The sequence below is a fragment of the Homalodisca vitripennis genome, chromosome 4, assembly GCF_021130785.1.
Source record: "Homalodisca vitripennis isolate AUS2020 chromosome 4, UT_GWSS_2.1, whole genome shotgun sequence".
Classification (NCBI taxonomy): domain Eukaryota; kingdom Metazoa; phylum Arthropoda; class Insecta; order Hemiptera; family Cicadellidae; genus Homalodisca; species Homalodisca vitripennis.
This window is the reverse complement of record NC_060210.1, coordinates 79069214-79095526: the sequence shown is the minus strand read 5'-3', so window position 1 is coordinate 79095526 and position 26313 is coordinate 79069214. Positions and strand designations below refer to the sequence as shown.

The window sequence follows — 26313 nt, the reverse complement described above, 5'->3', positions numbered from 1 at the left end:
CACAAAGGACTGTGTGGTAAAGATTTTGTCACAAATAATACAACCATAGTTGTACCACTTGTTTGGGGAATATTATAAAACTAGATCCTCACATCTCTCTAAAAAGAACCTGAGTCCTCATGAACACTGATGTATAGTATTTGTGTACCCGAATGATGTGATTTATGTTTCTCATCCATAAAAATTACTACTTAATTCGTCTAGCTCGAGTTCTAAATTACTGAATTTAAATTTTATTGGTGCCTAGTTGAATTATAATTGATCTGGACTTGTATTGTACTGTCTGCCTAGATTTGAGACCACAGTAGATGTTTATACAAATAAGGAGCATCAAAACGTTCACTTCGTGACTCTTTTACTGGTCTAAGTGTAATGTTTGATAGTGATAACTTAAAGTCGTGCTCAGTTATAATTGAACACGACTGTACTATAGTACAAGCGATGTAGCCTACTCAGATCACGGGCCCATATTGCCCCTTTAACGTTCGGGGATATATACTACTAATAATAGTAAATTACCAATCGGATTGTGTACTTCAGACACTTTCAAGTTTAAAACTCTAATAAAAACAAATATAACGGTTTATGAATAACATACAGTATTTGCATTGGTAAGGCAAGAACAAAACTCTTAAACGGCATATGCGATACGGTGACACCCTTGGTTGTATTAGTTACAGAAAGTATTACAACATGTAACCAGTACAATCAAAATGTGGTACTCAGGAAGCAACAGTCTTAATTCAGATTCGAACATTGAATCAACCAGAAATCCTTGATATTACAGTTCGTATGAATGTAATAGAAATCTATAGACATAAAATTATATTTGAATTTGAATCGGGTGGTAGAATGAGTACTTTTAATACATATATTGGATGATGACTGGCCCTGGCCTAAACTCAAATTCTGGATACTCCATTGAGTACAGCACAGATTGAACAGACATAATGAGTCATAAGGTCTGAATCTCTCAACGATGGAGCCTGTAACCAGCGATAACGCGTGTACTCCGTGGCACAATCTCTGAACGCGACAGCGTGTTATTGCCCGACTGTTACTGACACCAATACCACATCTCGAATATAACATTTATTTTGTGATATCTTGGTACTCAAATTGTTTGAAAAAAATGTTGAATCACTTAAAAGTTGTTTTCGCACGCCTGTCTGTTATCAAAATTTCACTGTACGTTACAAAATTCGATTCTGACAAATGTGTAGCTATCGTACAAAGATCCTGAGACTGATACTAATAATACATAATACAAAGAAAAGATTGTTTGATCGCTATGCACGTACTCGGCTCGCGAATAGCCGTGGCCGTCAGATAATGTGGCTGTGGGATTTTCCTTACACTGATGAGTGGAATGCTGGAGTGGATTCCCCTCTCTGGTTTCCACAATCCCTGGTTTGATGCTTAGCAAATTATGGAGCGTGTATAAGTCACTCACTATCTCTGGTATAATAGTTCAGTCGACGCCTCATACGGAGTAATTTCTGCTGAGAACGCCCTTACTCGCGAAAGTGGAGAACAGCTATTTACAAAAAAGTTTTGCCTACAGATAATTTATGAGGTAAATCACTTTACAGTTCGATGGACATTTCTTTTGGGTGACCAATCATCCGAGGAAATGGACCGCATATATAAATGTACAAATTATGAGTTACCGTCAGAATAAAAGCGGGATAGTTCATATACACTGTTCCATTTTTATATCAATCCTGTCGTCTAGCGTTATAAAAAATCATACTGGTCAATACCAATCATAATATTTAGCCTTCCGAATCACAATGTAATAATGACACTATTCTCACACTATACGTGCCACCTTTGGTAATGTCTATGAGAAAACATGTCACCAAACACTAAAACCTGTTGTTCTCTAAAGCATTGACATTGCGCGCTGCTTGCGTCTAACGAAATAAATTATAGCAGCAACGGGTTTGATGCTTATATAACATAAAAATATCAAACATGTATTCATTATACTCTAATAGTAACAAAAGTGTCAAATATTTTAATGTAATTCATCACAATGATATAATTACAACAAGATTTACATTACTTGTTTAAAGTTTTTTGTTGGTGATGGAAGGTTTGACAAGATAACAGAGTTTCGGACATTTGCCATCGTTATGGGTACAAAAAGTATAACACAACGTTTCGAGAATTTGAATCTATCCTCTTCGTCAGGTGGAGGATGTACTGATGCCTAACGTCCTAATACCTCCCCCGCCTGACAAAGAAGTTAGATTCCAATCCTCGAAACGTTGCGTTATACCTTTTGTAACCATAAAGATGGCTAATGTCCGAAATCCTGTTATCCTGTAAAGATTTACATGAATTGCATCCCTTACGGAATCGCAACCAGAGCCCCTTTCAATTCTAACAACGATAGTGGTAGTCTGCCTTTTCAGTTTTACATTTTATCGTTTTCAAAGGTTTTGTTGTAAACATTTTATTACTTTATCTTAAACTTTATTTTTAGCGTGAGTATGATATCTTCTATAATTTTCACCCACCAAAATCTGCCGCACTGGACTATAGACCTTAAACCCCATGTGTAAATCCAGCCCTCCGTACAGTGTGAGATAATCACGGTACCTATTTATCTTAGCATTTCAGACCTCCCACTCCTACTTACTTAAATGCTGAAAAAGTCTTCAGTATTTAGTTCTCGAATGTCAATGAGAAATGAAACAGTTTAAATTTAGCAGTTATATAGTATTAATATATAAAAAAATAATAAAATATATAAATATAGCAGCAGTTAATATTTGAAAGGCCACTCATATTTAAAAAAACAATTAACTCACATTATGTGATAAACGGGTTATTTTTCAATTATCAGAGGAAGCTATGCTGATAATACTTTCTCACTTGGATCGGCCACTTGAAAGCGACACGTGGGAACACTTTAGCTCTTAGTGTCCAGTAAAAGCGGAGTTACAAGTCACCTACTACTACAAGAGGAAGCAGAGTGGAAGTGACCGGAAGTGGCAGTGCATTGTTACAGCGTTGATGATACGTTATTGTCGCGTGACTGGCCTAGTCTCGCCATGATATATCGTTTCCTTTTTATTTCTCTGTTACACAACTGTTCCGCCTGAATTATGCATCAGTTTACTCTTATCTTCCATCACCATCTAGGATTTACAATCACTGCACTGATACGAGGTAGTCTTCAACTACAAAGATTTCAAACTATTAGCACTGTACTACTGTACATGTTTCGAAAATCAATTTACTTTTCAGTGCTGAATTCAATAGGCAACAATTGGGTCAGCACTTGGGCAGCAATAGTGTGGCCCACGGTAGTGTGGCCCGAGGTCCCATTTATACCACTATAAACTACAACAATTAGCTGATGTAGTGGAGACTTGTAAACGATGAGTCAAGATAAGATGACCAACTCGATAAGATAAAACTACAATTAACTTTTCATTCACCTCTACATAGTGCATGGGGCTTGAACAATATGAACGAGTATGTTGATGCTTATATCAAGTTTCCAACTTCCAATATCAGTATCCATACAGTTCTCAAAATCTGTACCTAAAATAGCCGATAGGCCTACTTACGACTAGAACTTCGACATCAGTCTAGGTTACAGTTCAATGACGATTGTGGTTATACGAGTACATTACTTCGAAGTATCTTTCACTTCTACAATATGGTGCAATATTCTCAATCTATAGAATGTAAAGCCACGACTCGATATGTTGAGATATATCAGTTTGAGTCACAATAGTAACTAAGACGGATTTTCAGCAAAAGACAACTTTATACATAAGTTAGCTATTGAAACTTTGAATATATCAACACTATTTTTGCCAAAAAGAAAATATTATATTGATGTAGTTTGAAACTACTCTTTCATACTCGGTAGAGCGGCAACTTAAACTAATACTTTTGGTAAGTTCATGTATTACGTTTTCTTCCAGTCCTGCCAAATGAAGGAAAACTCGTATACATAAATATATAATGATCTATTATCTGGTGGGAAAATGTAAACAGAAAGATATAGAACTAGCTACAATGTCCAAAGTAAGTCTGCCTTTGTGTTTGAAAGATATACAAGCTTACGATACAATTAACTTTCGAAACAAAAAAAAGGATTATTTTAAAAATCAAAACATATTTTTATGTAGACAGTACATTCTGAGTAACATTTTCAGAGCTCATCTTCCTCTTATCTATCCGAGAAGAATCCTGGAGCCGGAAGCACGTGACTGTTATCACTGACAAGAGCGTCCCGTTATCACCGGCTGTCAGAAACTGTAGGCTGTAGGCAGCACTTGGACAATAATAGTTTGACCCGAGGTCGTACGTCTATCAACATAACAAACACAATTTCACAAATTCCGTTTCGATAACAAGAGTCAAATTTGTGTTTAGTGCTTTGTCATTACTAGTATATATGCATAACAGTTAACGACGCTCTTAATTATGAAAAAAAAATTACTGTTGTTTTCTTGATCAAATTATAAAAAATATTACTTTCTTTAATACAGTTTAGAAAAAAGATTTGTTCTAGCATGAACAGTTTGAACTGTATAAAGAGACTATTGAAGCTACGAGACATTTAAGTTAATCAGAGAAGTGATAAAGCTAAAACACAATGATTGTGCTGATTTGTCTCATCAAAATGTCCGAAATACGAAATCAATAAAACAGACCATGAATAATAAACAGAAACTACGTCAAAATAAAGAATAGAGAAGTAATGCTAGCAATAAAGACTGATTGTGAATTCTGATATAGATTCAAGGTCAGTGAAGTCATCCGCAACTGGGCGCGTGTCAAGCATCTTTAGGACTACAACTCTGTAGTAAAACTGTACGATAGACAGTAGAGGTATCATTGAACCTTCAACTAGAAAATCCTCGCTCTCGTACATATTCACGCCTATTGCACTATAGTACAATTATACAGAATGTAATGAGTGAATAAGATGTGGCTTTGAACCTGGAGCACAAAGTCTTCGCTCTCGTACATCTTCGCGCCTATTGCACTATAGTACAATTATACAGAATGTAATGAGTGTATAAGATGTGGCTTTGAACCTGGAGCACAAAGTCTTCGTTCTCGTACATCTTCACGCCTATTGCACCATAGTACAATTATACAGAATGTAATGAGTGTATGAGATGTGGCTTTGAACCTGGAGCACAAAGTCTTCGCTCTCGTACATCTTCGCGCCTATTGCACTATAGTACAATTATACAGAATGTAATGAGTGTATAAGATGTGGCTTTGAACCTGGAGCACAAAGTCTTCGCTCTCGTACATCTTCGCGCCTATTGCACTATAGTACAATTATACAGAATGTAATGAGTGTATAAGATGTGGCTTTGAACCTGGAGCACAAAGTCTTCGCTCTCGTACATCTTCGCGCCTATTGCACTATAGTACAATTATACAGAATGTAATGAGTGAATACGATGTGGCTTTGAACCTGGAGCACAAAGTCTTCGCTCTCGTACATCTTCGCGCCTATTGCACTATAGTACAATTATACAGAATGTAATGAGTGAATAAGATGTGGCTTTGAACCTGGAGCACAAAGTCTTCGCTCTCGTACATCTTCACGCCTATTGCACTATAGTACAATTATATAGAATGTAATGAGTATATGAGATGTGGCTATGAACCTGGAGCACAAAGTCTTCGTTCTCGTACATCTTCACGCCTATTGCACTATAGTACAATTATACAGAATGTAATGAATGTATGAGATGTGGCTATGAACCTGGAGCACAAAGTCCTCGCTCTCGTACATCTTCACGCCTATTGCACTATAGTACAATTATACAGAATGTAATGAATGTATGAGATGTGGCTATGAACCTGGAGCACAAAGTCCTCGTTCTCGTACATCTTCACGCCTATTACACTATAGTACAATTATACAGAATGTAATAAATGTATGAGATGTGGCTTTTAACCTGGAGCACAAAGTCTTTGCTTTTCGTACATCTTTACGCCTATTGCACTATAGTACAATTATACAGAATGTAATGAGTGTATGAGATGTGGCTATGAACCTGGAGCACAAAGTCCTCGCTCTCGTACATCTTCACGCCTATTGCACCATAGTACAATTATACAGAATGTAATGAGTGTATGAGATGTGGCTATGAACCTGGAGCACAAAGTCCTCGCTCTCGTACATCTTCACGCCTATTGCACTATAGTACAATTATACAGAATGTAATGAATGTATGAGATGTGGCTATGAACCTGGAGCACAAAGTCCTCGTTCTCGTACATCTTCACGCCTATTACACTATAGTACAATTATACAGAATGTAATGAATGTATGAGATGTGGCTATGAACCTGGAGCACAAAGTCCTCGCTCTCGTACATCTTCACGCCTATTGCACTATAGTACAATTATACAGAATGTAATGAGTGTATGAGATGTGGCTTTGAACCTGGAGCACAAAGTCTTCGCTCTCGTACATCTTCGCGCCTATTGCACTATAGCTAAACAGAATGCAGTGGATGTAAGAAATATGACCTTGAACAGTTTTCGCTCTCCTACATCTTTAGTACACACCCAACAATCTTTACCGATGCCTATTCTCTGAGACATTTAAAAACATTTTTTTATAGTTCGTGAAGCGAGAGCCAATCTAATTATTCCTGAAATCAACAGATGAAATTTCCCGAAAACAAGATTTATGTCGCATTAATGTTAGTGGGGGACAAAAACTGAGGGTAACAAAAGACACGTTCCTGTTGGGAATGATATGTTACATTTTTCACAGATCGTATTTTTTGCTTGACACAATTAGAATTAAGTATCATAAGCGTCAGGCAGATGGACTGGAAATGTTCTGAAACAGCCACAGAAACAGTGTACAATAAAAATAATCGTCGTAATTAAGCCGCACGTCCTCCCCCTCTGTGTAGGTTAGCCGACTACCCGCATCACAGACTCCGCCGAGCCGATGTGAGGAAGTGAGGTGACGGTGACGGTGACGGCGATGCATGACAGGCTGACTGTGACATCTGACAGAAATTAGCTCCAACAACTAATCCGGGCATCAGAGACAGGAAGGCCTGATGAAGCCTGACGAGGAGCAATAACCTAAACAAGTGAAACCCACGCGTTAGTGTCGCGGCATCCCCGCCACACCCCATTCTGGCTACACACTATCGGCTCAGCCCAGCTGGTGCGCAAGGCAAGGGACTGGGATACAGGCAGCACGGCAAATGAGTAAGTTCGCGCACCAGGACCATGCTTCAGTTCTCGAACCAAAAATATAATTTATTGCCATCGGGTTGTAGGTTTTGCCATTCACTTTGGAGAGTTAAGCGCGATGTTTCTTTTTTGGCAACTAAAGAAGAGAGCTGATACCAGTTCTTGAATCGTTTTTATAAGTACTCGTATTCTCGTACATTTAACGATTGCAAACAGTATGGCATGCCAGTTTTCATTGTATCATTGGTTTCAGAAACAAACCAGGGTCACCTTTTAATTTTCACTTAAACATTAACATTTATTATATGCAGACACGCAACTATTCCTGGCAATACATAAATACACTTAACGTGGTGCAATACATTTTGGGTATGGGGGAGTTTTCATATAAGTAATTCATTTTGCATAGTAAACTTTTTCATATTTAAGTTAACTTTTTTAAATAGGTACAGTAAAAAATAGATCAAATGTACTTTGATCAATCCATGTAAAATTAAAAACATTTAAAGTAGGAGATGTAGGCAGTTTTGTTATTATGTCCAATAAAACCGGCTGAAGATAAAGAGTTATAGCTTCAGGGAGTGAAATGCTTTTTATTCATTCATGACCTTCAGGGAAACTATATTGAACGAGCCGGGCGTATATAATTATCCTTAAGCTTTTACCCCGGAAGCAGAAATGTCACAAACATAGATGATGGCTGACAACCCTTGTCACAATAGATAAGTTATTTGCTTCTCACCACTGAACATTTAAATTTTCGGTTGTCCACAATGGAAGCAAGAAAATATTATTTGTCAAGCATTAACAAATAGTCTTGGGAGAGGATGGCTAATTGGTATCAGTTCTTTACTTTTGTATCCAGGATCGTGTGGAGTCAGTCCTATCTCAAGTTTGTCACTACCGGTTCTCCCTCTCTTTGTGTCTGATAGGATCGTGTGGAGTCAGTCCTATCCCAAGTTTGTCACTAACGGTTCTCCCTCTCTTTGTGTCTGATAGGATCGTGTGGAATCAGTCCTATCCCAAGTTTGTCACTACCGGTTCTCCCCCTCTTTGTGTCTGATAGGATCTCGCACGTGCCTATAGTCCACAAGGGGGACAGAATATGGTTGAAATGAAACCACGTGAAGCTGACGAAACCGGTTACAAAAATACTTTTCGAATTGTTCTAGTAGTTTGTTTAGATTTGTTTACTTATCTTTAGCGTTTGTTTGGAATTAATCCCGGGATATAAATAAAACGAAGTGACTGTCGCTTACATCACAATAAATCGCGCATTACCAAAATACGTCAAAACCTATACGGCAATATAATAAAAGACCTAGTGGTACCCTTTGCTTAGCGTCTGTTTGCCATTCACGTGACAAATTTCATAAAACATAATTAAAGTGTGCTTCTAGCTTCATACAAACTCCGCCCATTCAACAAAACAGCCAAAAGCTAGTGGATCATGTGTATTGCGTGCCGCTAGTGATCTATTGGTGCCAACTTTGATTTTATACTTCGCACATTAAAGCCAGGCCAAACCTAAGCAAATGCAAACGAACGGTTCCACTACTTTGTGGCCTATATTGGTGGCAGTGTTTTGTTGTGAAGTTAGAGGCATCAACTTTGTTTTTCTTTTATTTCACATAAAAATTTAATAAGACACGAAGAATGGTTACACAAACAACTCCAATAGTTTGTGTAGTACTTTGGTGAAACTATGCAGTTAATGATCTAGTGGCAAACACTTTTTAAATATTTTTAAATGAATAAAAAACACGCTTTCACTAGCGCTTGGCGAACTTTAAGAACAAGAATGGCCTTTGGTGGGTAGGTTTGGTGTGTGATGCAAAAGCACCCACTTTGCTTTTTTTTATTTCTCGGTTCCGACACTAAAAACAATAAATGACACAATTGACGATCCCTTTAAAGTGGCAAGTGAATTTAACACATTTTTCTCGACCGTAGCTGAACCAGATAACTCGTTTATCTTGGACAGCTCTCGCGAAGAGCCATTGACGGGACCGGTCTCATCTATGGTTCTTTTTCCTGTAGGTGAGGCTGAGGTGGCCCGTATCGTGCAAGATCTGAGACCAAAAAAGTCTTGCGACATCAACGGAATGTCTGTATGGTTAATCAAAAGGTGCTTCAAGCACTTTTTGACACCAATCACAAAATTGATTAATCTGTCTTTTGCACAAGGCGTTTTCCCCTCTGCATTGAAAACAGCCAAAGTCATTCCAATTTTCAAGAAAGACGATCCTTGCATCTCAAGCAATTATCGTCCGATTTCCATCCTCCCTGTTTTCAGCAAAATTTTTGAAAAAGCATTTCTCAAACAATTCGAAAAATTTTTGAACCGTTACGAAATTCTTTGTCCTGAACAATTCGGGTTCAGGAAAAACAAATCGACAATCGATGCTGTAACGGATCTCATTCACAATGTTGTCGATGGCCTGGAAAGGAGAGAACATGTGCTAAGCATTTTCCTCGACCTTTCCAAAGCTTTTGACTGTGTGCATCATGCAAAACTGATGCACCAGTTGTGGACAAGTGGTATTCGGGGTCTGCCGCACGACTGGCTCTCGTCTTATCTTCAGGATAGAGAGCAGTGCGTACAGATCGCGAATGCCATGTCAAGCAAAGTGAAAATGCCCTATGGTGTCCCTCAGGGATCAATATTAGGGCCAGTCCTTTTCATAATTTACGTCAATAGGTTGACGTCATCAATCCAGAATGGAAAGGTGATTCAATACGCTGACGACACGACTCTCTGCATCAGATCAAAATCAAAACACGATCTCAAAGTGAAGGCATTTATTGAGTTGAATTCATGCATCGAGCATTTCTCAAAACTCAATCTGAAAACAAACAGCTCGAAATCAAACGTCATGAATTTTTGCCTCCGGCAGCAACAAGACCAAGAACTACGGCCTGCAGTGATGGTGGACGATGTTCTTCTTGATGAAGCTGAATCCATTAAGTTCCTTGGAATGCACCTTGACCGAGGACTGACGTGGGACGATCACATTGAAAAGGTTTGCTCCAAGGTTGCCTCGGGCATTTTTGTCCTGCGCAATCTTGCAAAATTTTGTTCTTTGGATGTATTGAAAACGGCATATTTTGGCCTGATACATCCACATTTGACTTACGGCTTGAGACTGTGGGGCAGCTGTTCTAAGTACAAATTCGAAAGAGTATTTAGAACTCAAAAGAAAGCTGTCAGAATTCTTTCAAAATTGAACCCCAGAGAGTCGTGTAAAGATTCCTTTAGGGAGCTTGAATTGCTGACTTTACCCTGCCTCTATATTCTCGATGTCGCCCTGTACTGTAGACTCAAATGTGAGTTGCTGCAGGGTAGGGATGTCCATCAGTACGAGACTAGAGGCAGGGACAACTTTAGAATCGACCAACACAGAACAATTGCTTTTGAACACTTGCCGTCACAAGTTGGTGTCAGAATAATCAATAGGCTCCCTGAAGTTATCAAACAACTCGATGATCCAAAAAAAATTCAAAGCTCGTCTAAAACACCTCCTGGTATCTAAGGCATTTTATTCTGTTGATGAGTTCATGATGGGCCGCTGGGATGAAAATTTTGAAAATTAAGAGCAACGAGAAAAATCCCTGGTTCTGATTATTGCCTTTCATTAAATAATAATTTTAGTTGACAAATCATCAAATAACTGATGTATTTTTTGTACCATTACTGACGCTTGCAATGCAATTGTTGTAAATTGTTTTTATGCAATAAAGGAATATTATTATTATTATTATTATTTCTGTTATGAATGCCAAACAAAAGCATGGCCAAAAAAACTATTGCAATAAGATTTTAAATATTTAGAGAGTGCCAACGGGAGTTGAAGTGGACATCCTGTTGATCTGTAGTCTGTTCTGCACATTAGTATTTGGGATTGCCTTAATACTGCAGCTATTCTTCCACTGCACTATTAGTAGTACTAAAAGAACAAACGAAGATTAGTTCGGCGAAATTGAGGAAAACGACTTTGCTGTCACGGAACGACCAGACCCAGTCCATTATGTTCTTTCCAATGTACTGTTGTAGATAGGTTATGGTTTGTTTCAAGCAAATTCTCAATTAATTGTAGAAACCAAGAATTAGTAGTTCTACCTAATTTTACATAATAGCCTGATATTTATAAAGAAATGTGCTCAGAAAGTTCAGTACGACTAGCTCCATTATTATTTTAAAGTATTCGTATAAGCACTTCAAAAGGATTTTTACGAGATCGTAACATCCGAACCTTGATGCGATAGAATTACAGGAACATACAATCATTGGAAACAAATCTCAGACTACGTAATAACTACATAAACATTAGAACAGTGCAAATAAAATGCACTTTGGCACACATTTGGTATAAATTCAGGTCAGAACGGTACTGAAATAAATTAATACCTAATCATAACCAATCTCTGACAGAACCTTGTGTAAAAATGATCAGATACAATAAGGAATCGATCTGATATCGGAAATGACGAGTGGTTAGTCTTGAAAGCCGACACTGAGTGAAACTTGAAGCAGTTCTGCTGCGGAGTGTATTAATAAAGAGTCGTTCCCAGAAGGATAGCTTTCCCCAGCAGAGAAAGCAGCGGTGTGGTAGTGGCCTGAGGATCTCGTCGGCCAACTGGTGGTGGTTCCTGACGGACGACCAGTTGCGTGAATGTCAGGCAGAACTATGTTTACTACGAATAGCTACATGGATATGGAATCGGTTGGTGTGCGGTCAAGGGAATCCTGCAATGTTATGTGGATTCCGGTATTTGTTATCTGTACGCTGCTGAAATCACGCTTATCTATTCAATCGTGACCTAGATATACCAAGTTCCAGTGAATGCATCAAGTGACAGCTTACAATTCCGATACACCTTATAAAAACCATTTTCCATATCCCACATCAAGTCATTTTTCTTTACAACCGTAATAAAACCCCTTATTGTGTTGTCAGATTTTAGATGGATTCCTTTTACACAGCGAAAGTAAAATACAGCCTCACGCTTATCCTTTTACGTGATGGAATAGAATTTTAAAATCTTTATGAGTTGGCGATAAATATTCATAAGATTAACTCTAATATAAAGAAATGATATGTTTATTTGATACGTGTAATAGATCACGATAGGTGTTAGTTGAAAATGTTAAGTTCCCCTTCACTTAAAAACACTTAAGACCAAAACTTTGGTAGTTGATTTGACGCCTTCTACAAGTTAAATTTGCAAAGGGGGATGAGGGGGAATGTGGTTTCATCCTGTGTAAAATGCATCTTGTAAAGTAGTAAATATGCCCTTAAAAATCAAACATATTGGTTTGAGTTGACTTTCTGCATGTCGCCCTAGACGAAATCCGGTTTGGAGAACCGGTTTGCCAGGAGAGGTAACCATAAGTAAAGCTGACGTCATGAAATAATGGCCTCTCTAAGACTAATAATATTTAGTAACTACTGAACGTGACCACCTTCAATGGCTGAAAGTTGTATATGAGTTATGAAACAGTTTCATTTACTGTTGGTTAACATTAATTTTACCAACATTTAACTGCTTGATAAACTGTAAAGGTTTAACTTTTATAAATAGCGTTTGGATGCAGATTGACGTAACAGAGGTAGCCTCAACCAATAAAGGGGATACTCTGTGAAAGTCTTGTTTCCGTGATCCATGTCTAGCAGTGGCAGGGGAAGACAAACTGTACGACACAAGACGTCGCCATAAACAATCAGCCAACAATGAGCGAACTAAAGGCGTATTTGTCTGGCAGTGGGGGACAAACTGTACGACACGAGACGTCGCCATAAACAATCAGCCAACAATGAGCGAACTAAAGGCGTATTTGTGTGGCAGTGGAAGACAAACTGTACGACACGAGACGTCTCCATAAACAATCAGCCAACAATGAGCGAACTAAAGGCGTATTTGTCTGGCAGTGGGAGACAAACTGTACGACACGAGACGTCGCCATAAACAATCAGCCAACAATGAGCGAACTTTAGGCGTATTTGTCTGGCAGTGGAAGACAGACTGTACGACACGAGACGTCGCCATAAACAATCAGCCAACAATGAGCGAACTAAAGGCGTATTTGTCTGGCAGTGGGAGACAAACTGTACGACACGAGACGTCGCCATAAACAATCAGCTAACAATGAGCGAACCAAAGGCGTATTTGTCTGACAGTGGGAGACAAATTGTACGGCACGAGACATCGCCATAAGCAATCAGCCAACAATGAGTGAACTGACGGCGTCTTTGCCTAACAGTGGGAGACAAACTGTACGACACAAGACATCGCCATAAGCAATCAGCCAACAATGAGTGAACTGACGGCGTCTTTGTCTGACAGTGGGAGACAAACTGTACGACACGAGACATCGCCATAAGCAATCAACCAACAATGAGTGAACTAAAGGCGTATTTGTCTGACAGTGGGAGACAAATTGTACGGCACGAGACATCGCCATAAGCAATCAGCCAACAATGAGTGAACTGACGGCGTCTTTGCCTGACAGTGGGAGACAAACTGTACGACACAAGACATCGCCATAAGCAATCAGCCAACAATGAGTGAACTGACGGCGTCTTTGTCTGACAGTGGGAGACAAACTGTACGACACGAGACATCGCCATAAGCAATCAGCCAACAATAAGTAAACTGACGGCGTCTTTGTCTGACAATGGGAGACTAACCGCACGACACGAGACATCGCCATGAGCAATCAGCCAACAATGAGTGAAGTGACAGCGTCTTTGTCTGACAGTGGGAGACAAACTGCACGACACGAGACATCGCCATAAGCAATCAGCCAACAATGAGTGAACTGGCGGCGTCTTTGTCTGACAGTGGGAGACAAACTGTATGACACGAGACATCGCCATAAGCAATCAGCCAACAATGAGTGAACTGACGGCGTCTTTGTCTGACAGTGGGAGACAAACTGCACGACACGAGACATCGCCATAAGCAATCAGCCAACAATGAGTGAACTGACGGCGTCTTTGTCTGACAGTGGGAGACAAATTGTACGGCACGAGACATCGCCATAAGCAATCAGCCAACAATGAGTGAACTGACGGCGTCTTTGCCTGACAGTGGGAGACAAACTGTACGACACAAGACATCGCCATAAGCAATCAGCCAACAATGAGCGAACTAAAGGCGTATTTGTCTGGCAGTGGGAGACAAACTGTACGACACGAGACGTCGCCATAAACAATCAGCCAACAATGAGCGAACTAAAGGCGTATTTGTCTGACAGTGGGAGACAAATTGTACGGCACGAGACATCGCCATAAGCAATCAGCCAACAATGAGTGAACTGACGGCGTCTTTGCCTGACAGTGGGAGACAAACTGTACGACACAAGACATCGCCATAAGCAATCAGCCAACAATGAGTGAACTGACAGCGTCTTTGTCTGACAGTGGGAGACAAACTGCACGACACGAGACATCGCCATAAGCAATCAGCCAACAATGAGTGAACTGGCGGCGTCTTTGTCTGACAGTGGGAGACAAACTGTATGACACGAGACATCGCCATAAGCAATCAGCCAACAATGAGTGAACTGACGGCGTCTTTGTCTGACAGTGGGAGACAAACTGCACGACACGAGACATCGCCATAAGCAATCAGCCAACAATGAGTGAACTGACGGCGTCTTTGTCTGACAGTGGGAGACAAATTGTACGGCACGAGACATCGCCATAAGCAATCAGCCAACAATGAGTGAACTGACGGCGTCTTTGCCTGACAGTGGGAGACAAACTGTACGACACAAGACATCGCCATAAGCAATCAGCCAACAATGAGCGAACTAAAGGCGTATTTGTCTGGCAGTGGGAGACAAACTGTACGACACGAGACGTCGCCATAAACAATCAGCCAACAATGAGCGAACTAAAGGCGTATTTGTCTGACAGTGGGAGACAAATTGTACGGCACGAGACATCGCCATAAGCAATCAGCCAACAATGAGTGAACTGACGGCGTCTTTGCCTGACAGTGGGAGACAAACTGTACGACACAAGACATCGCCATAAGCAATCAGCCAACAATGAGTGAACTGACAGCGTCTTTGTCTGACAGTGGGAGACAAACTGCACGACACGAGACATCGCCATAAGCAATCAGCCAACAATAAGTGAACTGACGGCGTCTTTGTCTGACAATGGGAGACAAACCGCACGACACGAGACATCGCCATAAGCAATCAGCCAACAATGAGTGAACTGACAGCGTCTTTGTCTGACAGTGGGAGACAAACTGCACGACACGAGGCATCGTCATCAGCTGAACTGATGGAAGTAATCAGCCAACAATGAGCGAACTGACGGCCTCTTTGTCTAATTAATGTCGTGGGCTAACCTCTCTTGTCACCTCCGCCCTGCCAATTGTCAATTGCCACCGTAGGCCTACATTCCAGGCCAAATGACGGGTGGGCGGGCGTGCCTCTCCGGTTAGTCACGAGACAGTTCCTAACCTCGCAGTTTCAGCGCTTCGCTGCACTCGGACAAAGCTCGTTTATGTTACTCCGTTATTGCGCTAACCGAATGATCTGTTGTTTTACAGAGTAATCAGAAGCAAAAGCGTGATGCGTTGTGAATGGCGAGGGACACGCGACCGAGCAGTTGATATGGCTGTATGAGTCAAGCTAGACCACTGTTTTTGTCGTAGTGACTAATACCGATCATTCATACTGAGTGCGGCAATACCTCCCGCACTGTACTTCATCGTACGTTCTAGCGGTTGTGCTAGATTCAGAAACGTTTGAACGACAAAGTATGGATTCTCGAATATTAGTAACTGGGAAAACGATAGATGAAGCCAATGAGTCGATTATCTACCTTTTTGTAACTTACCTAATGTGATTTATTTGTTTAACAGAACAGTGTGATGTTATGACAACCTTCAGTGAAACAAAGTTTTGGTTTCCCAAAGGTTTAGCAATTTTAATATTTTACGATTGGCAGGATAAAATACAAGAACCGTATATTATACATTAATGGTATAACTCAGTTAAATTCTATTGACAAGCGAGATAACTGAAATAGGCTGTTTAAATATTAAGAATTAAAAATAAAAATATCATCTATCACATATTTTTTACCTTCACAAACGAATGCCAAACAAACCTCAAAATTCTCCAGATGGCTGCCATATATGTGAATTTGAAATCAAGTCGTAACAATTTCTATAAACAACAATCGAAACTATCTACGTTTGCTATGTAGAATGTTTTGTCTCAAAAGTTTTGAACTTGTTCTGTTGGAAACTCTACAAAAACCACTTCCGGGCTTTATCTTATCCTCGGTTCCGGAGGGAAGCTTGTTGGTCAAACTCTACATCTTAGTGTACGGTACAGTAACTCGCTGCAAAGTTGTTTACAATACAACAAACTTGATTTCACGTAATATTTTATATTTAATTCGAATTAAGTGTGAATGAAAATTGTTTAAAAGATCATGCAGTTATTTACTTTGTAAAATTATATGATACAAGCGTTTATCCGCGGGTTTGTACGCAATTTCGTAGACTTCACAAGTGTATGAGCACTTCTGGTTCGAGTTAATTATAGTTACGACACCAATTTTGAGTTTGCCTTTTTGCCAAGATAAAGAATGTGTGTGTGTGTTTTATTCTCTGCTTAATAGCGGTTGCAGTAAAGGTATAAGTGTTGTTACTGTCAAGCTTACTCTACTTTTTCGCAATAGAAATCTAAAAGCTATATAAAGATATTGAAAATATTCAATTAATTAACATATGGTTGTGTTGTCATAAAACAATGTATATCCAACAAACAGCTGATCACATTTAATAACCTATTCCAATTAATATTTCATGACTTTAGAGGCCAAGATAGGATTTTTTGCAACTTCAGAGACCAGTGGGTCGAGACCCGGAGGAATTTTCGAAATAAGAATAGGCATATATGTGATAAGCAGAGTCCCTAAGAATTTCAATGTAAAATTTCAGTAGTTAGTTGATTAGAAATGTAACAAATAAACAAAGCTTTATATAACAATTTTCGCATTTATAACAATAGTCAAGATATTACTGGTATCTACACAATACTTATTACACATGTATTTTCGGTACTAAAACTAAGAATATGAATATGCCGCTACAGCATAAAATGTAATACTAATGAAATATAATAAGTTTAGTAAAATATTGAATACAAATTACCTTTAGATAAAAAATCCGGAATTTTGCTCACGCCTATCAATTAAAATAATTACAAGTGAAATTAAATACTAACATTAAAATTTAATTTAAACCCCGTAGTCTTATCCTCTACGTATTTATGGTGAACTGATATTTGATTCGGATAGTGGCATTAATAGTGTACAGAAATTACGTGACCTACCAGGTGATAAAAATATACAAGAGATAATATTGTTTATGTAGGTTTGTGTTAAACAATAGGATATATATTTTTAGTAGTTCAAGGTTTAATGTTCAAACTTGGCAGTTAGTACTGTAGCTTAATTAAGTCTAGCTACAAAAATACAAAAATTAATGTTTGCATTCAAAATGGTGATCATTCTAAAACTTCGATATGAAATTTCATACAGATAAACACATCAGCATAACATTTTAAATAACGCAAAGCGGTCAAATAAATGATCGAACAATTTTACCTCAGTTATTGTGTTTGAATGAAGAAAGCCGAGAAGGGACTTTGATGATTACGTGACCATAAACATTGTATAAATGTATTTACAATTAATCCATAAGAGTAGTATCATACGCTTCCTTGCTTATCTTTCTTCAGATTCTAAGACATTTTGTATCTATGATGTTTATTTCCCTTGGAATTGTTTCATTGTGAATCTTAAAAGTTTTGCGGTTTCATAAGGATTTTTAAAATTTGACGACAAAGTTATATACGGCCGACGTTTTTAAGGGGACTTGTTTTTAATCTGTTTATTTTATTTTTTATTTATTTTTTTTATTTTTAATATTTCAACGGCATAACCATTTCAACAAGTAAGTTTCAATTTTATCTACATGCATAACAATTGACCAAAGAAACTAATTAGTAGACAAAAACAAAAACAATAGAATATGCAACCAGTAAACAAAACAATAGATACATAATGAAACAAATAGATATGAATTGTAAGATGCATAACAAGAAAGGATAAATAGATAACAAGTAATGTGTAACAATAAATAGATAAATATTATAACAATAACAAAGAAAGATGCTTAACAAGAACGATGCAAAACAAGAAATGAACTATGACGTAGGTAACAGTTTTGACAAACAAGTTAACTGTGATAATAAAATAATAAAATAAAAGACTGAGACACAACACAGGCAGGGTAGGTGTAGAGACGAGCCAATAATAATAACAGCTACAGTGATGCAAGCCGGCTTTTGATTGCAGATTTCGATGCGATAAAGATGTCGAGGGTGGATGGAATGTTGTTCCCTAGCCGCTGAATCCTCAGCATTGGGCCATTTGCTGCATAAGAGGAGGAAGCTGCGACCTTGGTGAAAGAATTCATGGCTCTGGTTCCAAACGATGCCTTGAGGTTGATTTTTTCTAGAAGGTCAGGGCAGTCCAACTCAGCGTTGATCAAACGGTAGAGAAACATCACATCCTGAATACAGCGTCTAGAACTGAGTGATGGTATGTTCAGGAAAGTAGCAATACCTTGTATGGGGACCTCTGTGTATCTATAACCAAGACGAACCCCAACAAGTCGCAAGAAACGTCTCTGTATCTTCTCAATATCATCCACAAGGTAGTGCTGGTGCGGTGACCAAACGACGCTGCAGTACTCGAGATGGGGTCTGACATGTGCAAAGTACAAAATCTTCAATGAGTGAATGTCGTTAAGGGCTTGGTGAGTCTCAGTATCAAGCCCAAGTTGCGAGCAGCCTTATTGCATATATTCCTGATGTGAAGTTCCCAAGATAGATAAGATGATAAAGTCACACCAAGATCCTTGACAGATAAGCTTCTATGAAGTGCATGACCTCTGATTGAGTAGGTGTGGAAGACTGGAGACTTATTGCGGTTGAAAGTGATGCAGCTGGACTTGTCAAGGTTGAGAGTCAGTGAGTTAGTTAGCTTGAGACCATACATCTACTTGTGTGAGATCGTTCTGAAGGAGTACAGCATCTTCAGCGGTGAAAATCTTCATATAAAGCTTCAAATTGTCTGCAAAGAGAAGATGTTTGCAGCGAAGACGAGATGTGACATCATTTATGTACAGGTTAAATAATGAAGGGCCTAGGTGAGACCCCTGAGGTACACCAGACGTATCTTGTTCTGTTGTGCGTACCTTTAGTCTATGATCACATTGTGTCTCATACCTCGAGATGACAAAAACATAATTTTATTTGTTCAAACGTACCACGGACAAACAAATGGAAAAGTGAAATGGTGGGACTAATTCTTTATTTTACGATGGATAAATATTTGCCGAAGTCTGGTAAAATAATTTCAGAACATCCTATATGGTATTATTGTATATTTTACATTCTGTTTATTTTTAAACTGCATGCTTGTTACAACCCTGTATTCTTATCGAATTATATGTCGTGAACTTCGTACTGTTTCTATAATACTTTTTTGGAAAGTACGCTTAGTAACTTTTATCTACACTAGTAAGTACGCTTAGTAAGTTTCCGTTTACACTTGGAGTGTTTGATCTTAACTAGCACTGACTAATAAAACATTACATCATATACACAAACACACTACTGAGTGTCACTCAAAATATATGCTCTTATAGTATTCTTGGAAAAGAAATGTAATCATTTTAAGAAATGAATGAAATACGTCTTCTCAGACAACATAGACGGCCTTCTCATTGCAATATTGCATGTATCAATATAATATTTAGGATAATTTATCATTTTGTTCACCGATCTTCCGAAAGTCTTCTGTCAATTTTAGTGATATTCTTTCAAGAACAACCTTTAGAACTAGTGACTTGGACTATGATTTTGGTATGATGCTTGGGAATGTTGATATGAATACGTCTAAAATCTCGGAAATGTTTGGGAGTGAAACTTGTTGATCAGTTGAAATTCTACCCACAAGTTGAATGGTTGCGTTGAAAAATCAGTTCACCAATCTTTGTCCAGCATAATCTTGCAGTTTGTTGGGCCTTGACGTTTTGCTGACTGCATTCTTCGACCTTTTTGTACCTACAACTTGCTTACGCGGTTCCCGTGTGGGGCAGGTAGATCCGGCTGACACTTTTCTTGTCTATATTACAAAAACAAGCAATTCGGGTTATTTTCTCTCTAAGATAAAATAAATCTTGCAAGGGTGTATTTCGTTCTTTCAAAATATAAACATTTGCTTAAATAACTCCATTTTAGAAACCCTCATCTCCATTAAACACACTTTAAGCGTGTTCTCAGTCTCTTCAACCCTTGATCAGAGTAATCAGTAATCTATACTAAAAAGTTCAACCCAATTTTATAATTATAATCTTAAAATTATTAGGCTTAGAAATGAAAACAACATTGTTATTTTTGTCAATTTTACTTTTTCAAAACTCATCTGTTTTACAGTGGTAGGCCTATAACCCATTTTAATAGACTTCCTTACGCTCTTAAATCGTAGTAAGAACTTTCTTTACTTGTACTTTTTAACCAGTATTATACACTTATGACTTACGAACCAATAGTAAAAATTTCTAAAAACCTAGATTGTGCAATTATAAAATTATTATAAAAAATTATATTGACATGACTCGTAGCTCAGCTGATTATACTGTAGTTTGGAGTTCTAAAATCTGTAAGTATTTTAAAGTTTAAAAACATACTAAAGTATCAAATTAAATCAATTAAATATTGTCTTTGGCTGTTCTCTTCCTCTAAAAAGTCCAATAACCGGATTCGTATGATTTTCAATAAATATCTCCATTCCCACTACAATAAATTGTCACCTCTTCTGTCTTGGTGAATCAACTTTGCCAGAGTCATTTTGTCGTATACCGATGACGAACACGGTTACAGGCGAGCAGCGTCACGATCACCGCGGTGACGCATCACACACGTCACCAATTGACCTCTCGTGATTTGTAGCCAAGGTGAGTAGTCTAGGATAGTGGGAAACCCAACAGCCCTCGGCAAGATGTACAATACGAGTAGACAGGGATATCGACATTATCATATCTTCCAGTACCCTCTTGATACACTGTAGACAAGTCACAGGATACGATTATGTGTGAGCGTCAATTTAAAGAGGGCACAAAAACAGTGTTCTCACCAAAGCGCAGGTTTATTTGGCAGCGGCAAAAACAAAAGCAGATGCCAGCAGGCACTCTCCCACACGTGCACCGTGTCCTGGTCTACACGGCTTTAGCAGGGTCGGGTGTACACTATGCGGCTCCTATGTGGTGTATGTCAACATGTCAGTGAACTAATATGGGGTAAATCTGTGGGTACGATTAAACATCTGAGTCAAGTATAAGGCCAATGATATCTAAGTAATACTTATGTTAAAACCGTGTTTGTTATTATTACACAATATTGACAAGTTCTGAAAATAAAATTGTTCTTACAAATAAATAAAAATAAAATTTACTTCAACTTTTAAAATTTTTTTAGATTTTTACCTTGGAAAGAAAACCCAACCCCTTTGATTTATTACTAGAAAGAATAGCAAACGAAAACTAACAAGAGAATAAGAAAAAAGATTTCTTGTTTTGTTGTAATTTATTAAACAGCAGAAATATGCTAAGATTAAAATATAGTTTGTAGGATAAAGTTATCCACATATTTTAATTAAGAATATCCTTTAAAAATAATTTATGTAAACTACAAAAGAAATTGTAAGTACAATTGCTAAGCTCATGAAACTCATAGCAAGGATGTCTAAATATTTCCACATAGAGCAGTTGTTTCAATTTGGGCTTGTGCCCGGTTGACAGTTCTTTGATTTTGTTTGACTGACTCTGATTCATGAAGATTTTCTTTGATTTGGCGAAGAAATTTGAAGTGGAATTGGGAAATTTCTAACAAATGTATAACAGTAACCTGGCATGTCGTAGTAGGCTAATGGTGGGCCTATGCATTGAACCCCAAGAACTTTACGTTTAAAGCCCATAGTTATCAGCCTCTCATAACTGAGTTATTTGCAAGAATATTGACGAATCCTAATCTTTCAAACATAATTGCTCAATTAACTAAGACGCGGTGAGCGGTGGGTTTCATCGTCACTGCTTCATATTGCTGTATTCTTATAACGAAAACAACAAAGCTGTTATTTTGTTTTCAATGCACACGTTTTACTAAATAGTAATGTATGTCCGCTTCGTCATTTATGTTTATATTGATATTCTCATCTATCAATAATTGATTCACACATTCACTAACACAGCTTACGGTAGTCAATCGGAATAAACCCCCTAACTAAACACGCTGTATCGCGTGGTAGTCTAGTTCGTAACTAAATAAAAGTGTTTATTAAATAACTAAGTCTAAAAGATCGGACCTTTCACATGGGCGTGGTTAGTGGAAGAATAACAAGGCTAAGAGAAGACCCTTTCTTCAAATTAAAAATAATAAATAAATTTTACTTGAAGTTGTGTTGTGGGTTCGATACTGTACACGAAGGTGATTGTTGTTTGGGAAGACACAAGCAAGTCACATGTCACTGTCTTATAGAATAAACATGATATCGGATATGTTATAAGATAATACGTTATTTAAAAAGACATTTGCAGGTTTGAAAATAAATGTTGAGTTCTATCCAGCAGTAAATAGACAACCATCTTAAAACGTAATATCGTTAACGTATATATAATTTCCTCCAGCTTCCTAGAGATAAGTGGTGCGAATTGTTTATTTTGGTAGTTCTCTTTTCAAACATCACAATGTTTATTTAGGTCTAGTTTAAAAGTCGTTGTTGCAACAATGCTTCCGAGACGTTGATATAAATGATTAAAAACTGCCTTCAGGCTAGAATTAAAAAAGGCAGAATAAAGGAATCGCGTGCATTGTATATAAGATGATAATAAATTAACGAAGAACATTTATATAAATACCAAATAATGCATACGTAAGAAAAATTCACAATACTACTAAGTACAGAGTAAATTGATTAAATTAAATTTATTTAATTTATATGAGTAGCCTATTATTTCTTGAATAAACATGTCCCGATGAAGACACGCTTCCTACTATGTTATTACAATGTAGAGTACAAAAAGTTACTAAAGTTCGTTATTGAGGGATCGAGTACCAGTTTCAAAGGTGGTATAATAAAATGTTCTAGCTTGATAAGAGAATATAGAGAATCTTTAAATTTGTGTTATTTTGTACTTAGTGTTTTCAATTTGAAAAGTATGAACTCGTAAATGTAATAAATATATTATTTCAAAAATTCAGACTGGACAGCTATTGTGGTATTTACCTTAGGAATGTTAACTCATAACTATCCTCGACGTCCACACCCAGAGAAACTTGCGTCACTTCCACGACAGCTCAGATAGGGATAAGACACTACGACAACGTACCGCTGCGACTTGACAACTACTACACAGAGCACTGACAGTCTGACACAGTGACACTACACACTCAACAGTGCACCTTCACTAGTGTCGGTAACACAGACTCGTAGACTGCAGCGCTCGTAGTAGTCATTCTTGGTACTATGTGTTCTTTATGTCTATTTAAAGAATAATCATATTTGTACAGAATTTTAAATACATGGTATTTAGCGGGCGGGAGGGTTTACTTAACAATTGAAATAAGAAGGAAGTCGAATTATAAGGCATTTTCTCGGATAGCACAATACTTTATTATTATTGCTAATATCAAAAATTAAAAGAACCATGTAGAAATCTGCATGGTCAACTACTCTGGCATGCAGTTTCAGCAAATGAAGTTTTGCTTCACAATTTCCATGCTACACTTCATCAGTGCTGCTGTGCACAGTCTCTGTTTTTGTGGTGTTCTGTTATGATGTTCAGAACCCACCTAAAACAAAATTGGCTGTAATGTTATAACCAACACAATTTCATGCAAGCAAAGTCTAAAAGTTCTATAATTCTGGAACAACTTTTTTTACAAAAGATGATAAAGGGACACAATATTATTACTGTTTTCAAGTCAGCCCAAAAGATGAAGAACTATTTGAGGCCAGTGAAGGACAAGATTCCAATGGGTACACCGAGAGCCCACAGTCCCATAGCTAGCTAGAGTCTATTGCATTGAAGAGACAAAATGGGTAATAATCTACACGAGCAAGTAAATACATCAGACATATGAAACACCAAAATACAGAAAAATTGGTCATAGCAGAATAGTTTCAAGACCAAACATGCAATAAATTTTTCAATTATTTTTGAAGTAAATGATTATTATTATTTAAATAATTCAGTATTACTGACATGTACTGCTGAAAGATCGTTCTCAACAAGGAAACGGGTCAAGAACTTTTTAAGGAACAAAATGGGGACTTTTTGTCCACTACGGAAAAATATCAATTGTTAGGACTCCCCCCCCCCAAACTTTTGTCCCTTGCTACGTTCTTGCTTATAACTAAAAAGCCATGTCTTTACTTGTGCATTTTTCCATGTGTCATGTTGAATGTGTAGGGCACATAAGGCATGCACTATTGCTTTCATCGTACGAGTTGCAAGATCGAATTTTTGTTTTGAAACCTGTGTTGAACAAGAATCCAAATCTGTCAGGAAGTTTTCTATGCATTTCGTGTGTCATCTGAGTTTGCCAGTCAGTTTACCTTTCACAGCAGTTTAATTTGATCAAGTAGTAGCCTATACATCATTGCAAAAACGTGTACAACATTCCCATACTTTTTCCCAGTGTTTTTTGCATACCTGTGTCATAAGTGAGTTTTTAGTGAGCAAAAAAACCACTTTAAGATTTATTGATAATTATAAGAAGCACCCTGCATTGTGGGATTTGATTTCCAAGTTGTACACACAAAAAAAAGTGAGAAAACATGTGCTGTAAGTTTTGGGAACAAGATACATATAGATACAACTGGAGTTAAGATTAAAATCAAGAGTCCGAGGTCCTATTTTCTTTGCACTTTGAATCATCATCCTATTCTAATAGATCCACACAATCCGTGAGTACATCCACATCTTTGATCAACACTAATAGTGTGAATAAAGAGCATGTGTACTATAATCTTAATATACGCACTAAGATGACCGTATGTACCTCAGTCGATGATGAATCTTTTGGTATGTCTGAATTCTTGTTAAAAAAAACTGACCAGTCAATAAGACATGACTTCTTTTTTCAAAATCCATAAAAATTTTTATTTTTTATTCTGCCCTTATCAAGTCAGTGCAAAAAAATAATACTAATTGTAATTAGGTATTAAGAAAAATTATTTTACTCACCTGGATGTAATCCTGCAGCTCTGTGGTAATAGCTTTTAAAACAACGGGGACCGATTTCAATATGAACTGATTGAAATGCGAAATAAATACATGAGGGATTGAATCTCCTGTATAAAGAAATCTAGGTATAATAGCTAATTTGATTTCCGGAGGCTTCACAGAAACACGTGTCTGATTTGGTACGTTTGGACCCAAGCAGTCTTAGAATTGTATCAAAGTTAGCTTTTAACAGTCTGGTAATGTTGAAGAAAAGACCTTCAAACAAACGTATTTCACCCACAATTTGGTGGTTCGTTTTCTTTAATAGTCCTTCATCCATGATTTTCTCTTCTTCTTTTTTCCACTTTTTATAACTAAATAAGCCATAATTATTATGAGATAATCACTCAAGTTAGTTGAATCCACCGCGTTTTTTGCAAAATACTGATAAATAAATATCTACAAAAAACTCTTTAATAAGGACATGCGTTGATGAATGCAATTACAGGCAAGATGAAAGAATTGTTGAATTGAAAAACGCACAAGCGTAGACATAGCTTAACAGATGAATTCAAATTGTAAACAAGTTGTGAAAAGATTTTAGAGATCGCACAACATATTTTGAAGAGGAGCATATGTTAATTCAAATTCAACACATACAATTACAACATAACAATTATAAGGATACAATTATAACATTCAATTAATTATTTAAAAATACAAATTTAGTTTTATTTAAAAGACAGAGAATGTATTTGATTTTAA

At 37.6% G+C, this 26313-nt stretch overlaps 1 protein-coding gene across 2 annotated transcripts in view; it reads right to left on the bottom strand.

Moving 5' to 3' along the window:
- The window catches only part of LOC124359603 (ras-like GTP-binding protein RhoL), a 33610-nt gene extending 9833 nt beyond the window's left edge, over positions 1–23777 (bottom strand). The window contains exon 1 of one of the 2 annotated variants that reach the window (XM_046812488.1): positions 23607–23777. The gene's annotated coding sequence lies outside the window, so the exon portion shown is untranslated. The remainder of the gene's footprint in view (positions 1–23606) is intronic. The other variant, XM_046812487.1, reaches the window with a different exon arrangement.
- Between the last annotated feature and the right edge of the window lie 2536 nt (positions 23778–26313).